At 45.7% G+C, this 17,842-nt stretch overlaps 1 protein-coding gene across 1 annotated transcript in view; it reads left to right on the top strand.

The window, feature by feature from the left end:
- Positions 1 to 17,842, top strand: part of nedd9 (neural precursor cell expressed, developmentally down-regulated 9) — a 37,090-nt gene that overhangs the window by 889 nt on the left and 18,359 nt on the right. The window lies entirely within an intron of this gene.

Raw genomic sequence — 17,842 nt, 5'->3', positions numbered from 1 at the left:
TCTAATCCAGTTTCTTAGTAGTTCCTGTACCCCTCCCTCGGAGACATTCAGTTAGGCCCACATATTTCGGAGGAAAATAAATGGGGGAAAAAATCTCTGTTTAGGTTTAGGGCAGGTAGGTCTACAATGTAGAGTTTCATGATGTAGGCCTAGGCTATGCACAAGTAGGCCTACAAAACACAGGTTAAACACAAATTATTGTTTCACTGTTAGTGAAAGGCCACCTAATTGAAGGCGGAGGGATTTAAGTGCAATGTTTAGGCCTACTCTGTGCTTGTAGAATATTTCAGGATTATTCATTAGGAATAGAACAAATGTGAGAGTGGAGGCAGTCAGGGCTGGACTGGGATCTGAAAATGGCCCGGGCACTTTTTGACGCCTGAGGGCCCGACACCAATGCCTATCGGTATTTATGACATTGTATATAATATAGCCTACATTAAAAAGCTCACACAAAAAAATGCTTCATCACTACTCATAATAACCAGGGCTCTAAATTAACCTTTTCCACCACCAGCCAATTTGGCTAGTGGACATTTTTTCTTACCAGCCAAACAGAAGTTTAACTAGTCTTTTTTTTTTCAATCTCGCCAAAATAAACTATGCGTTAGGCTAGTTTTTTGTTTTTTTTTGTTTTTTTTTATTATGGTCATTTTGTTCAACTATTTCTACAACACAGATACACTACTTGACTATATGCCTACATAAAGCATATTATAGGCTATGTATTTTTTCATTATTTTTTAACTTCTGCTTTATTTTTTACTTCATTACTTAGGCCTAATCAATTTCATTAGTTTTTATTCAATTCCTCTGAAAACAGTGAATCACATCACACAAGCCACTCACATAACAGACCTTTAACAGTAACCAAACACACAGCCAAACACTACAAAACCTTATGCACACCCCAAGGAAGGAGAAGAGATGAGAGGAAAAGGAGAGGAGAAAGGAGGAGCTCTTCTCTACCATGCGCAACAGAATGACAAGAAACCTATGTTTAACTAAAAGTAAATATTATCACAGGGATCTTCGCTTCCTTTGTTACTTCTATAGCTTTGTCGTTGGTTGTTTTTGTTTTTTTTCCGATGGCGTGGGCTTTCCACCTTAGTTGCGTCAGGACTCGGAACATTTCAGAAGACAACTGACAGCTACGCTCACAATACTGGCCAGTGAATCTCAATATATAAAAGTATTCATACCATTTTCCTTATGCAAAAACTGAAAACAGGTCCCACAGACACAAACACCTTGTTAAGCAAAGCAATATTTCACTCACACACACACACACACACACACACACACACACACACACACACACACACACACACACACACACACACACACACACACACACACACACACACACAGCAAAATGGACACATATAATAATAATAATTCAGCTTCAAATTGCTCCAGTCCACAGATACTGTCAGTGAGCTTACTAAATGGCAACACCATTTAGCACCCCCCTTTCCCAACGCACATAAAAACGTTTCTAGTTGTTGTCTAGGCATAAACTGTATGCAGCTCGACACTGATCAAAAGAGCCCAAGATTGTCATTATGTCAGTGGGGTTTTTCTTCCTTACACTCGTCATTTTTTTCACCACAACAAAACGAAGTGACCACTTATTATTGGGGCTTCCAACAGAGGTTGATGACGTTACGTACAATGCGCCTTGGAGCGTCCAAACCGCGTAGCCTCAACCATGAAGATATTGAAACATCCATCCCAATGATTAAATGCTTTCCAGAACAAAACGTGTTTGCATGGATAAAAAAGCCTATCCGTGAACACCACAGGAAAATTCAACTCATGAAGGCCCTATAAAATATCAGACACACTCCAACAACAAAGTTAAGTTTCATAGCTAAATACAATAAAGTGAGCGCGTAGCTATAAGCGTCAGCGATTCACAAGCAGCACGGAAAGACGGCTTCTACCATGCAAATGGGCAGCTCAGGATAATACCAGATGTCTTGATAATGGCGTGACATGCCATTACAGAAGGAAAAGATAGCAAAAATACCTTTAGTTTAAAACCATAGTTGCAAAAGACACGACAAGCAATAGACTAAAACAAGATATTTGTTGGATTTGAGAAAGGGAAAGCCGTAAAACACGTAATACAAGACACAGTAGCACAGGTGGTTGTGACAGACAGCTGACACGTAAAGAGAGATGGAAGTTGTATATGCTCGCGCAACAATACAAACAAGTTGAAGAAAATAAATCATTACATATTTGTGACTGATTTGAGCGAGTGGGGAGGGACGACATCTTTAGTTTCAGGCTACATGGGGAAAAACGCAGAGGCGGTGAATAGCTAATCTGCCTGGCCAGCCACTAGTAATTGGGTAGAGGGCAAAGACTAGCTTCACTTCAACACAGCATCTCGTGACAGCTCAAGGCAAATGGAAGATTTCTATGTGCTGGCGCAACATTACAAGACAAGTGCATGGGGATTTATCAAATGGGTACAATATTCATGGCTGATTTGATAAAGTCAGGATGACAATTTGAAGCGGCGCATAGCTATTGGCTGGGTGTGTTGAGGGGGATGCTACCTCTCTCTCCCTGGGTCACGTCTCGTATCTGTCTGTACCTCCCCTGCTCGAAGCTCCCCTGCTCCCGAGCCCCGCCGCCTCCTCCTCCGCCTCATTCTGCACCACCTTGCACTCGCTGATGCACCGGCGGCCCCACCGTCCCAACCTGAGGTCGAGCTATGTGATGCACCACCTCCCACGGCCACACGAGAGCTACCTGTCCGGAGCTCGAGCTGGTGGTGCTTTTAGCTTTGAACAAGTCAGTGATTTAGCACATTTTGCTCCGTCTTCTTTGATTTAGTTTTTGCTTTCGCTTTTCCATGCGCTTTTCATAGCCAGCCCTTTCTTTCTCCATATAGCGTCCTGTATCCTCCGCTCCACCACCAGAGTTTTATTAACCGAATAGCCATCATCCAAGTCAACGAAACTTCGGATGATAATGCTGCTGACTGTCACTCAGAGTCACAGACTAGTTGGGTCGAGCGAGGGCCTCCAGGGAGGGGCGGGCCTTCGAGAAACAGTGGATTTCATTGGACTAGGCCAATGTGCCTCAAGAGAAGCATCCAATGAGCCCTGATGTGTCATTTTTTTACCGTCACAGACAACAAAATAATGTACGGTATATCATTTTTTATTATTATGTCGGGCCCTCGAGGGCCCGAAAGACGCGAGGGCCCACCAGGATTTGCCCGGTACGCCAGATGGCCAGTCCAGCCCTGGAGACAGTACACAGGGCTGGAATATCCATAAGGGCCAGTGGCACAGGGGCACCAACTATTTATAGCCAGTTAGGGGGCACCACATGAAAAAAACTGTGTAGTTTCCATAATCACCTTTTTTACATGACTTTGTAATGTAAGTGTAGAGCGCATTTTGCCTTTTTTCTCACAGTTTGGTTACTATGTGTCGTGTAATCATGCTTGTTGTCACCTAATTGATTGACGTGGGTTGGGGGAGTCAGGACTTTTAAATAACTTACCTATCCAGGAAGTAGAGGGCTGGCGCGCAACAGGTACCCTTCCTGTGGATCAAGCCAGCAAGACACAGGGTCTTTCTCAAATGCAAGGCCAGTGTCCTTCCAAGTGTATCAGCCTAATTAGGCACGCCCAGTGATTGGATACCCTTTATTAGTCATACCAATAGTCATTGGATATTCTGTAGAGTTCACCAAAAAGTATCCAATCACTGGGCGTGACTAATTAGGCTGATACACTTGGAAGGACACTGGCCTTGCATTTGAGAAAGACCCACAGTGTGCGGGACCTTCTTGCTATGGATTACCTGGGCCTTTCTTTTGTGGATTATTGAATGAGGACAATTTACTGAAAACCTTCGGAATTACGGCAAGTTAAAGGACTGTTCCCGACGCCTGGAATCTGGTGAGATTGCATCCTTGTTTCCTTGTGAGGCGAGACTACTCACCAGCTGACTTAAGAACTGTTCGAAACGCGGGTTGCTGTGAATCGATTCTTGGACTACATATTTCATCATCACTTATCATTGGGTCTGGGGAACTGTGGTTTGGACATTTGGGACTCGCGGGGGTGTGCTGTGTAGAGTGAGTGAATGTTTGTTTATGTTGCGCTGATCCACGTGCTGCAGCTGTGCTTAAAACATCCTACAATACAGCGTGAACTGTGTGCTTGACTACTGCCTATGTTGTTGTTCTTTATTTTGCTTATTTTAATGTTTAGTGTTAATGGGGTTTGGATGAGTGTTGCACTTGGCAATTAGCCTACATTGCGCTCTTTCTAAAAACAGTAACTTATAGCAGTTACCGTATTGTCAGTAATAGACCCACCCGTGAAAATATAGCGTTGTGACTTTCTCTGGCGTTGATTCTGTCAGGCGAATTGTTACAACTTTATTGTTTATTGAATAAAGGGGTCACCTGCGAGGTGTAGTGCCCGGGGGCACCACAGTGTGTTAATACGGTCCTAGCAGTAGGCTACAGGCAAAGAAAGTGGATGTAATCAAGAAGCGTCATTTTGTTTCCTTTCCGGTATCCACTTTATGTCGGGTGAACGCCCCTTTAGGAGACCTTCGGTTAGGAGACCTTCGGAGTCCTGAGGTTGAGAATCAATGAAGTCCCCTTAGCGCTGTAGATGGCGGTAGCGCACGTCTTCCGCAAACACCTCAAAAAGAGAAGAAGAAGTAGGGGACAACGCCCCCTTAGGAGACCCAACTTGAGCACACGCTTTTGCATTGAGTGGGCGTGGTTTGCGATATCTTTGTTTGATTCAGTATTTTTGCTACAGTGTTGGTGACTGGTGAGTGTATGGGGAGGGCAGTTGTGTGAGCGTGTGGCGGCAGTGGAAGGGGGTGATTGGTGAGCAGTGATGAGGTGGGCTATATGGACAAGTATGAGTTATATTGTCATATGTAACATATCAAATTAATATGTTGTGTTATGGTTAGAGGGGTGTGTGTGTGCGCCGTCACCAGTGTTGGGAGTAACATTGTTATGGTTTGGTATTGCCCAACACTGGCCGTCACCAGGGCCACTGACAGCTTTTGCTGGCCCGGGACAAAGTAATCTGAAAGGACCCCTCACTTAATACATGCAATGTTATGAAGACCCAATTCCGGGCCCCCTCTCACCCTAGGCCCGGGACAACTGACCCCTTTTTCCCCCCTTGTCAGCTTCCCTGGCCGGTGTCACCACTGTTCACCTCAGGCTCACACAAGCTGAGGTGTTTGAATTCCCGACAGTGGATCTGGATCCTTATTAGCATGCATGTAATGAACTGACATCTTTGCTCTAAACTAGCGTTTCTCAACAGGGGTGGTACAGCCCCCCAGGGGGCATTGGGGCGCTCTAGGGGGGCGTTGAGAAGGATACAGCTGAGAGGGGGCGGTGCCTAGTTTCCATTGGGGGACATTAGTCCATTTAGTTTTTTAATACTAAGGGGGGCATTGTCAAGCTTATGATGAGGTCAAGGGGGTGTTTGTTCTAAAAGGTTGAGAACCACTGCTCTACACAGTCTTTTGTAAGAGCAGCCTTTGCTAAGTCATGCTGTATCTATTAACACCAAGACCATAATTATGTTCTATATTTACCTGAGGAAGGAGGACAGGCGTGTGTGCGCGTGTGTGCGCGCGTGTGTGTGTGTGTGTGTGTACGTACGTGCATGCTTGTGTAGTCTCCCATTTTCCAGTCGCCATTCTTCTAGATCCTGAGGGAATTGCCCTCAATTTTCAGTTAATTATATTTTGAATGTTTTGAATTTGTTACTGTGTGTGCAATGCATATGTTTGAAATTTACTTTCAGATGAGATGAATAAGGTGGTTTCTACTAGGAATGCGCACGAATATTCGATTATTCTTTCGAATTTCGAATAGTCCTGTAGAATAAAAAAAAAACGAGCCAGTCAAAATCCTGTGTCGGCCTCCCTTGCTGTAAGTGACAAATGAAAACTTCTGCAGGGTTTCTTTAAATTGACCTAGTTAAATACGAATGCTCATCTTTCATTTCCAACACGCAAGGCAAGTGTCTGAAAGCGGGTGACCGCGATTTCCTCGGGTTACTGTTGTTCCTGGAACGACATCGCAAAGTTGGCCCTGGATCAACATCTGGTTTATCTTATGTATGTAGGCCTATTCTATGTCTGATTCCAAAAATTAGTGGTGTCCAAAAATATGTGGAACTGTGCCTAAACCAAAACTAATTCCTAAACATAACCTGTCAGTGAAAATGTGTGTACACCAACCTAACTGTCATGTACGGTAATAGATGCGCCTGCACATGCACTATGAGATGTACGGTAATCAGACGTTAACCTGTGATGCGCATGACATTGATCTTCATTCCGTTATTAGTTGCTGTACTGTGAGTTGTGTTTGACAAGCTGCCAGATTAAACGACATTTTATCTAAAGAGTAATCTGCCTCAAGGAGATCCTTTACATGGTGCCAGAAGCGTAAACCGGACAGTCATGGCGCAATTCAACCCTCCGATGAACTTTTCCTTCGACAAACCAGCAGAATGGCCCGACTGGAAGCAACGTTTTGTAAGATTCAGAACTGCTACCAAACTTAACAATGAAGCGGTAGCGGTGCAGGTTAGCAGCCTCATCTATGCTATGGGCAGCCAGGCTGAAAATGTTTTTCGATCGTTCACATTTGTTGGGGAGGGGGAAAATGAAGACGACTTTGACTATGTGCTAGGGAAGTTTGATGACTACTTTGTGCCGCGCAGAAATGTAATGCATGAGCGGGCATGTTTCCATCAACGCGTTCAAAGAGCCGGGGAAAAAGCAGAGACTTTCATAAGGGCTTTGTACGAGCTAGCAGAACATTGTGATTTTGACGCGAATAGGGAAGAGAACATTCGCGACCGAATTGTCGTTGGGATACTGGACAAAGAAGTGTCAAAGCAGCTACAGCTAATGCAGAACCTGAACCTAGCCGTGGCGATCGAAACAGTCAGGCAGTCAGACGAGGTCACCTCTCATGTTAGTATGCAAGGGGCAGAAGCCGGGCTAGTGCATGAAGTAACCAACAAATTCAAAAAGAAGTTGAAATTCGGTGAAAGAAAGCAAAAAGGGGGAAATAACGGAGGTGGCAAGTGTGGAAAGTGCGGGAAAATGCGCCATAGCAGGGAGGAGAACTGCCCTGTGCGAGATTCCACATGCAACTCGTGCAACAAAGTGGGGCATTGGAGCCGGGTGTGCAAGAGCAGGAGGGCGGTGAGCGAGGTCGCGGAGCAGCAGCAGCAACAGCAGCAGTCGCTGCAGCACCAACCGACATACTACCTGGGGACAGTGAGCAGAGCAGCCGAGGGGTCGCCGGAGCAGTGGATCGTCAAGCTGCGGGTAGGCTCCACTCACAAGTTGAAGATCGACACGGGGGCCGACGTGAACGTCATCTGCGAGGAAACCTACCACTCGCTCAGACCCAAAACACCACTTGGGCCTGCAGACATCGACTTGGATAGCCCAGGAGGTGAGTTGCAGTGCTTAGGACAGTTCAAGAGCACTGTGGCTTACAAAGGGAAGAGACACCCACTCACAGCCTACGTCGTCCGAGGCAGCACAGTCAGAAATCTCCTCAGCAGGCCCCTGTCTGTGAAGATGAACCTGGTGAGGAGAGTGGGAGAAGCGGCGTGCAGCAGCACAGGACACCTGCAGGCATTCGGTGAGCATGGAACTTTGAAGACTGACCCTGTAAGAATACAGCTAAAAGAAAATGCTCAGCTGTACGCCACTCATACTGCCAGGCGTACCAATCCCCATGCTGCAGAGAGTTAAAGAGGAACTGGAGCGGATGGAGGGGAACGACATCATTGAGAGGGTGACGCAGCCTACTGACTGTTGTGCGCCCATGGTGCTGGTCCTGAAGAGCTCAGGTAAAGCATCATCTGTGTTGACCTTAAAAGACTGAATGAAGCTGTTAAGAGGGAACAGTACATCATGCCTACCACAGATGAGATCGTAGCAAAGCTAAGTGGTGCCACTGTCTTCTCGACGCTCGATGCAGCTAATGGGTTCTTCCAAATCCCACTGCACCCAGACAGCTATAAGCTCACAACCTTCATCACCCCGACACGCTATGCCCAGATTGAAAAGGAATGTCTAGTTTGACGGGTACCTCACTGGCATGAAAACATTCAAATTAGTCACTGACCACAAGCCACTTCTGTTCTGCCGCTCATCAACAGCCGCAGCCTGGACAACGTGCCTGTGCGGTGCCAGTGTCTCCTCATGAGGCTCATGAGATTCAGTCCCGTGGCAGAGTATTCTCCGGGGAAAACTCTGGTCGTCGCTGACACTCTCTCACACAGCCCGCTGTCCAAGCGTGCTGAGCCGGACACTGAGTGTGAGGTGACATCCCTGCTAGCCCGAGCAAGATAGACGAGATCCGGAAGGCGACTGCAGAGGATGCTGAACTGCAGTCACTCATCAAGGTCATACGGGCAGGATGGCCGGAACACAGCCGCAAGGTGCCTGTGAGTATAAGACACTACACACATGTAAAAGCTGAACTGTCAGAGCACATTGGCCTGGTCCTCAAGGGAAGCAGAATCGTGATCCCGCAGCTGATGAGGACCGAGATCATCCAGAGGATCCACGACGGGCACCAAGGACTAATCAGGTGTTGGGAGAGAGCCTCCCCATCTGTGTGGTGGCCCGGTCTCGCTACAGAGCTCAGCAGCCTGGTGTCCTCCTGCCTGGCATGCCGAGAACAGAAAAGAACACAGCAAAGAGAGCCACTCATCTCTACACCACTTCCAGATCGTCCGTGGAAGAGAATCGGAATGGATCTATGTGAGTACAACCACCAGCACTTCCTAGTCAACTCAGACTATTACTCTTAGATTCATAGAGATACTGCACATGCCATCCACTACCAGTGCACATGTCATACTTAACCTCAAGGCCGTCTTTGCCAGGTTTGGCATCGCAGACGAAGTAGTGCGATAATGGGCCGCAGTTTTGTAGTAATGAGTTTAAAGACTTTGCGAAGCAGTTTGATTTCAGACACTGTACATCCAGCCATCATCACCCGCAGGGCAATGGCCATGCAGAACGGGCCGTGCAGACAGCCAAGAAGATCCTCAGGCAAGCAGATCCAGTGCTGGCGCTGATGATCTACATGTCCACTCCGTGCGCATCGACCGGCTACAGCCCTGCGGAGCTTTTAAAGGGACACTCCACCCATTTTGCATTAGGCTTTCCATTGCTAGACACCCAGTCATACTTTTGAATGGTCTTGTAAAAATCTCTCAATTCCCCCTGATACAGGAGAAATCCGCATCCATCTCTTAACACTTCCTCCGTCAATGATGTAAAAATCGTCATTTTGCATCATTGACGGAGGAAGTGTAAGAGAGGTGGATTTCTGTTGAGACTACAAGCCTTTTTCCCACCTTTTCAACCCCGCCCATAGGGGGTTGGACCTAATGCTCTAACAGACCTATCACAGATCAGTGTCCCAGTGCTTTTGAAATCACTGGCATTGAGGCTCCAGTAAGCAGTGTTGCCAGATTGGGCTGTTTCCCGCCCAATTGGGCTGCTTGGGATGGCCGTCTGCGGGTAAAAATGGCATTTTGCAGGAAAACTCGCCCAATCTTTTCCATAGACGTCAATAGAATTGGGCAGGATTTAGTTCTTCCAGGCGGGTTTTCATCAGCAATCATCTGGCAACACTGCCAGTAAGTCACTGGCATAGCTGGAAAGGAGAAGCTGGAGCACACTGCAGCTTAGTTTTCAAGACTTTATTTTGTAGACACACCTGACCAACGTTTTGGTGTTGCTACACCTTCTTCAGAGTCAAATGATAGCAAGAGAGAGACACACATTTTAAGACTTGACATTCACAGGTGATCCCACTTGGTTTGGCTAAATTGGTCTCATATCATTGCAGGTAATTGACCCCACCCCCCAACAAGGCTTCGTAGAAAGGCATTTTGGATTCATACTCTAAATTCAGTGGAGTCTCAGGGCATAAATGAGGAACTCAATATGTCTTGCTTTCTGTAACAAATTGCTCCAGCATCGCGGCTGTGGTCTTGTAATAATTGTAGCTGTGGTTTTATTGACAATGTTCTTTGTGTATTGTTTTTTTTACATTTTTTTTACACTTTTTTGTTTTGTTTTGGGAAGTTGGCAAGCTGTCTAATTGTCTACAATTTTGTCCTGGTGTTGGGGGGGTGGGGTCAATTACCAGTCCCACCAGGAAATCGCGGGCATTTTCTCAAAAAATCGCGGTCGGAATTGCCAGATGGTGCACGAGGATTTCCAGAAAATCGCGATAAAAGTTGCGGAGCTTCTTACTGTGTTGTTGCGATTTTGTTGCGGCATGAAGTGAAAGGTGCGATTTTTGTTGCGATTTTTAATATGCTTCCCCACGCTTGAAAGTAAAGGACACTGCCACATTCCAGTCCTCTGGTGTTTTTATAGCCTACTATTTCCATTTTTATATTATAATTTTGGTCCATAACCAAAGCAGGGAAGCGGCCAGGGCAAGTTTTTAGCCAGAATGTCGTCGTGAAAAGTTCCATCTCTTTCATGCTACCATTACGACACCCTTCATTACAATGCTGTTTATGGCCGTTTGACTCTGTTTTAAATGTCATCACCGTTTCAAATTGTAAGCATACAAACTTCGTATCATGTCGATATCCATTCCTGACTTTAAAAAAGTGGATACATAATTAACTATAAGTAGGCGGGCGGAATTGGGCATGTCCAAGAGGCTGCGCGACAGGAACTGACTGAAATCCTGGTTAATGTGAGTCGTCTGCTACACATAGCCTGCCTGTGTCGGCGTTTAATTTTCAAGCTTGTCAAAAGCAACACAAATAAAAGCAGAGAGAGGGGTCGCTTTCGAAAGAAGGCATAGCCTAGGTTTTTTTTTGTTCTCCCGCGCCGTCAGCCGGCTGATGATCATCATTCAATGTAACGAGGATGGAGTTCACAGATTTCCGTTTGTGAAGGGTGCTTGCTGAATAATGATCAGAAATTATATTAATTGTGGTCCTCTTGTGAATATAAAAGACGGCGACATTGTTATCTATAAAACACCACGTCGCCTGCAGAACGGAGGTCAGCTGTCAACGATGCTCATATGGGCTACACGTTTTGGCCGGTGATGAAAACAGTTATAAAGCACTGCATGCACTTTCACTGGGACTTCTGGCGAGTCAATCGTTCTCTGGAATGTTTAACTTGACCCTCTGTAGACTGTAGCCTACTTGGAGATCCACCACCGTTTTTCAGCAGAGGTAAAAGTGAAAGTGATGCAATGCTGCGCATGCCATTGAGTCCAACCGTTAAGGCTGATGCATAGTCACGCGGTGCCGATTGCGGGGTAAAGCATAGACGTACTGTCAGCGGGGGGTATTGCCTCATAGTCGACCTACATGCGAATGCGTGCGAAAGGGCGTGGTGTTTTTTTTCCCGCCGAAAATTCAAGAGTGGGGCAAGGGGGGAGGGAGGAGGAGATTTTAATGACGTCAATTCACCTCCGTGACAACAGGGGGCGAACTAACTCATTCAGTTGAGCCCAGTCCCTAGAATGAATCACAAAGCTAATCAGCTGGCTATGTAAAACGTAATATTCCACTAGTAGCCTACTTCTAAAAGTTGGGGCATAATTAGATGGTACAACATCAGTTTATTTTTGGTCAAGTACTACATGAGATTAAATGCAAGACAAACGCCATTTTAAAAGACAATAGACAGCATGAATGGCCATTCACACCTGGGGCCTAGTAGTAGCTAGCCAGCTAAATCAGTCATTACAAACTCAAAGCTAGTTGACTAGCCACCTGAAACGTAATTCTACCACTAACAAAGAGGCTTCTTGCTATTAATTTAAAAAGTTGTGGCGTAATTAGACATGAATGATAGCATACAAGATTCTCTCTTTATTCATGTTTTACAGTTCAGGTGGTTAAAATGCCAAACAAAAGCCGTTTTAAATACAATACATCTAATGGCCATATTAACAGCTAGCTTAGCAACTGTCAGCCAAACCCATTCAAACTCTACAGGACATTAGCGAACCCTGTTTTAGAAGCTAGCTAGCCACACTACTTGTACTATATACTGTATCAACAAAGAGGCTTCTTGCTATTAATTTAAAAAGTTGTGGCGTAATTAGACATGGATGATAGCATACAAGAGTCTCTCTTTATTCATGTTTTACAGTTGAGGTGGTTAAATGAAACAAAAGCCATTTTTAAATACAATAGATAGCCTATCTAATTAACAGCTAGCTTAGCAACTGTCAGCCAAACCCATTCAAACTCTACAGGACATTAGCGAACCCTTTTTTAATGAGCTAGCTGCCACACTACAAAAGAACAAAGAGGCTTCTTTGCTACTACCACACTACAAACATATCATTTCCATGATGGCCTTTTATGGATATTTCTAATTGATTTTTTGGAAGTTGTACTACTGAAATAAAAAACAGTTTCTCTTCTCCCTGTCAAGTAAACTCCAGTGATTTCCTGCCAAGTCATCTGCATCGTGTTTTTCGTTTTCCTTCAAACCTCCGCGGTAGGGTAGAAGAATAGAACACAACTGACCTATCAGGGCTGAGTTCCCCCCGGACTGCCGTAAGCGCATTGACCAATCACCGTCTTCAAGCATAGCTCAGCTCACGGACATTTCAGCCTGGGAGAAACATGCGTGTACTGCAGCCAGGGGTCGTTTTGTCGCTGCACAGGGGGGCGCTGTGGCTCATTCTCTGTGCAGAACCCCCGCGAACGCGCGACTCTAAACCCCCCTTTAGACTTCACTTCTCAAAGGGCATGAAACGGTTTTGCAAATGCAATGCCCTTTGTTGTGTTCACTGATATATTGGTAGAAAATAGCCCACAACAAAACAGAATCGTTCCTCGACAGCACAGCAGCCAGCGTGAGTCAAGTGATTATAAGCATCGCGTGATTGGAGACAACGAGGGGAAGAGAGCGCAAGCAATATTGCGTGCTGCTTATGACAAGTTCATTTACATAGGCTATTCACAAATATTTTCAGTTTTGTTCAGTTTCATATTAGGCCTACTGGTCTTTTGTAACGTTAAGTAGGCCTATTTAAAATGAGCTAATATTATTTACTGACTGATTGCAGTCATTTTTGTCCGGCCACATTTTATTTTGCCGGTCATTCATGCATGCAAACGGCCAATGTCCGGCCACAGCCGGCTAACGTGAACCCTGATCCAGCCATAGCCCAATTTGCGCGAAAGAGATTACTATATTAGGCTACTATATCGGCCAGGCACGCACGCAGCATTCACAATGAAGGATGGAAATTACTGCTTTGTTGTGGACAAGGCATTTGCGCATCTCAATTCGGAGGGAAAATGTTGCCTTCGGTATGCGCACAAGTCAAACACCAAAGTGGTCCAGCAGGTGGACCGCTTTAGAAAAAAGAAAACACATCTTGTTGTAGGAGCCCTATACTTGGCGTAATGTAGATGACTGTCATGAAGTGTTAATTAGGCTATATATTTATGTAGGCCTACCACATTTTAAAAATGTAGGCCTATTGGTTATGCCAGACTAGTAGTCATACATTTTCCCTCCTGTGACCATGCGAGCAGACGCGCAATGAGAACATGGCGTTTCTTACATTCGTATTTATTAGTTTTTTTCCCCTCACCGACAACTTTGTACATGCATAGTAAAGTGCTGGGACTGATTGCTAGGTTACTTTTTTATTGTATTTTTTTTATTGTATTATCCTTTTTGAAAGGAAGTTTGTCGACGTCAGTGAAGTCAGCGCAACATGGATTGGTTCAAAGTGTTCAAAGTTGCGGGAAATCGCGGTGATTGGTTAAAGTTGCGCTCTCGCGCAGAATTCGCGGGAATTCATTGAAGTTGCGAAAAACGACGCGATCGCAACATCGCGATTTCCTGGGGGGACTGAATTACCTGCAATGGGATGAGACCAATTTAGCCAAACCAAGTGAGATCACCTGTGAATGTCAAGTCTTGAAATAGGCCCATACGACTTTGTTGCTGTCGACCAACGTTGACGGAAGCACGTGAGCGAGAATTTGTTGTCACGATGTGGGTGTTATCAAATACAGCGCATTTACAGTCGGCCACAAATATGAACGAGACGATGAGCTCGCACCGGTTTGCTCTACTAACACACCACGTGTGAGGAGTGGGGGGCAGGCAGTGAGGAGGAGCTGAAGTGAGGACCTGCGCAAACTTGTGTAGAGGTGTGAGACAAGATCCATATACACACGTGAGTGAGTTGTTGACCAACCAGTTTATGGGCGCGTGACCTCGGAGGCAGTCCGCAGGTTGAAGGGGATAAGCAACTGCAGAGGTTGCAAGATCTGACTGCAGCCGCATTCATCCCGCGATACTTTGACACAGTGACGTGCAGTCAAGTTTATGGCTGGTGAAGCACTGACTTTTCCAATATCAGATTTATAATACTACAGCTACAGTATAAGTAAAATTAGTAAATTTGCCAAATAGGCCTACCGATAAGTGTCATAGCTTTCTTAACATAAGGTAGGCCTACATTTTAAAACATGCTGCATTTCTGTAGAGAAAATGCTATTAGATCTCTCTCTCACACTCACACACACACACACACACACACACACACACACACACACACACACACACACACACACACACACACACACACACAGGATTCAAACAGTGGTCTCACATAAACCACACAGCAGCAATGTGGACAAACAGAAGCATCACGGCAGAGAGAGAGGAGAGGAGAGAAGAGGAGAGGAGAGGAGAGGAGAGGAGAGGAGGAGAGAAGAGGAGAGGAGAGGAGGAGAGGAGAGGAGAGGAGAGGAGAGGAGATGGGGAAAGAGAGGAGAGTAGTGGAGAGTGTAAGCTCCTTCACAGCCCACTGCTCTCACACACACAGGATTCAAACAGTGGTCTCACATAAACCACATCACGGCGGATGCTCAATGAAAGACACACACACACACAGGATTCAAAACATGGTGTCATATAGACCGCTGAGCACCACGACGAACAAACCGGTGTGATAGCTTTTGTGATAAGCACCGGATTCTCGTGCAAATGTAGGCCTACATCTACTTGTACGAGGCTACGGCAAACGATGTGGGACAAAGGTGTGACAGGAAGCGAATGTCAACATTTAAACAGAGATTACTACACAAGCTTCGATATGGTCACCAAATATTTTGGGACTGTCCTTTATGTTATGCCTACACTTTGGAATTAGATCAGAGTCTTGTAGTTACACGGGTATATTTGATTTACCTCAACGGTACCCTGTACTCAACTTTACAAACAGTTACAGGGCACATGAGAATCCGTTGCATATCACAAAAGCTACCACACCGGACAGAATCACGGCGGATTCTCTCCCCACGGGTCTCACAAACACAGGCCTCAAACACATAGGAAACACTGGTCTTACCTTAACTCGTACATCAGGTCCATTCCCCGCTCTTTTCCTTCACTTTGGCGTTGTGCATGCTAACGTTACTTTAGCCGGTGCTGTTCATCCAAAGCCACATCTATTCGAGACGCCCCAAACGTCCAAAGCAATTTGGCATTGAATATGAGTAGCCGCAAGGATTTGTGTTTCGTGAGGCTCCTTAGTCCTTAGTAAATTGTTAAGTCGTAAAATCCCATGCGAATGGTCTTCCACACATTCTCGCCGGTTGCAAACAAGACACAGGGGAAACAAAAATGATGTTCTGTTGTACCACTCACTTTGAAATGATCGGGTAGTTATAATCTTCTGACCGGTCACCTGCAGTAGCAAACCCTTCAGCTCTGTCGGTCCTCCATTCTTTATCACATATTTTCCCCTTGGAAATCCAACTTTGAGAATTCTCTTAGTTTCGTTATGAAATCCACTTGTAGCAGTTAAAGTGAACAAGCTAGCCAACAACACCGACTGACTGTATTGTGAACTTCAGATTCGCTATGACGTAACTGTCCAGCAAGACTCAACGCCAGAAGGAGTCTGCGGCCAGGCTACTGCTCGCCTCACCATTGTATCTTTCAGTGGGCGTTATGCCAAAGCGCTCAGAGTAAAGAAATGATAATCACACGTAGAAAATATTTAAAAAATATCAGGAAATGAGGGCACACCATACATACTTCTATTAAGTGTATAAAAACGTTTAATACAATATTACCAGGTTGCATTCACAGAACGAGCAAAATGGCGCATGCGCTCAAGCTTGTTAACGAGGGATTGCGCAATCCAGGGTGAGGCAAGTTCAAAGTTGCCCCAAATTCAGCGTATTCGGAGCAATTTGACATGAAATGGGCAAAAATTACGATTTTCGCCACGAAAATGAATGAAAATGAGTGAAACTGTTTAAATACTGCTCAAATGGTAGTTATGGTGCAGATGCTCGAAAACAATAGCTGTTATTGTTACTATTATTCACATTTACTGCATATCATCATTCTCATCTGGGGCTGGTGAGGCCGTGCCTCCCCTGCCGTATTGGAGTGCACGTGCCTGGTTTGACACCATGTGACATGTCACCTCGTCAAGGCAACATCGACGAAATTTCGAAGTTTGACAGGAAATCTAACAGTCATGCAACATTTTCATCAAGGGTGCATTGCTGTCTAAATGCGCATGCATGAGTTGATGACATCTCGATCGCACCTAGTGTGTGTCTGTCTCTTGCTATCATTTGACTCTGAAGAAGGTGTAGCAACACCGAAACGTTGGTCGCGTGTGTGCACAAAATAAAGTCTTGAAAACTAAGCTGCAGTGTGCTCCAGCTTCTCCTTTCCAGTGATGTCTGTCCCACTGTGATGCACCTGCAAGCAGGGTTGCCAGATGAGGCTGATGATTTCCAGCCAAAAAAATGGTCAAAACCCGCCTAGAAGCTCAAAATCCCGCCCAATTCTATTGATTTTTATGGCTAATTTTTTTTTTTCTGCTAAAGGCCATTTTCACACACGGCTGTACTAAGCAGCCCAATTGGGCGGGAAACAGCCCAATCTGGCATCACTGCCTGCCAGCTGAGTGAGGAATGATGGAGTCCCAAATAACTGGGTGTGGCCTGTGGAACTTGAGCATTGCAGTGCATTATGGGGATTGTTGTCACAAATCCACAAGCACTAAAAAGTCATTTTCTGCCTTTTCTCGGCCAAGAAGGCACCAAATTAAAAATGTATACTACTATTCTACTATATTATATGACCCACTTTCAATACATATTCATGTCTCCACCGGTGGAATGCCCCTTTAATGGGGAGAAAGATCAAGACAACGCTCCCAATGCTGGAGAAGAATCTCCAACCACAGTGGTCGAGTAGAGCAGCAGTGCAGGAGAAAGACGACAGAGAGAAGGCCAAGCAGGCCTACTACTAAAACCGCCGCCACGGGGCCCGACCCTTACCTGTCCTGCAGCCAGGGGACGTGGTGAGGTCCAAGTTGGATCACGAGAAATCGTGGTCACAACCAGCGGTGGTCTCGGAGGGGAAAGCAGCACTCCGAGATCCTTCGTCATCAGGACGCAGCTGGGAGCTGAGCTTCGGCGGAACCGCCGCCACCTACAACCTCAGCCGGTTCCCCATCCACCCAGCGAGAACACTGGGACAGCCACACACTCTGACGTGACAGAGACAGTCCCCTCCAGTCAGAGTGTGGCTCCACCCGCAAGCCTCATGCCCGGTCAATCTGTGACCAGATCTGGACGGGTGTGCAAACCGGTCAACAGGCTTGACCTGTAGACAACCTATGGCCTTTGGGGGGGTATTATTCCAAAAAAAAAGGGGGGGGGGGAGTGAGAAGAAGAGAAACAAGAGACACTGAAATGTGAAAATTGTATTGAAATGCATTAGTG

The sequence above is a fragment of the Engraulis encrasicolus genome, chromosome 20, assembly GCF_034702125.1.
Source record: "Engraulis encrasicolus isolate BLACKSEA-1 chromosome 20, IST_EnEncr_1.0, whole genome shotgun sequence".
NCBI classification, from domain to species: domain Eukaryota; kingdom Metazoa; phylum Chordata; class Actinopteri; order Clupeiformes; family Engraulidae; genus Engraulis; species Engraulis encrasicolus.
Note: the sequence above shows the minus strand (reverse complement) of the source record. Positions and strands in the feature narration are given on the sequence as shown.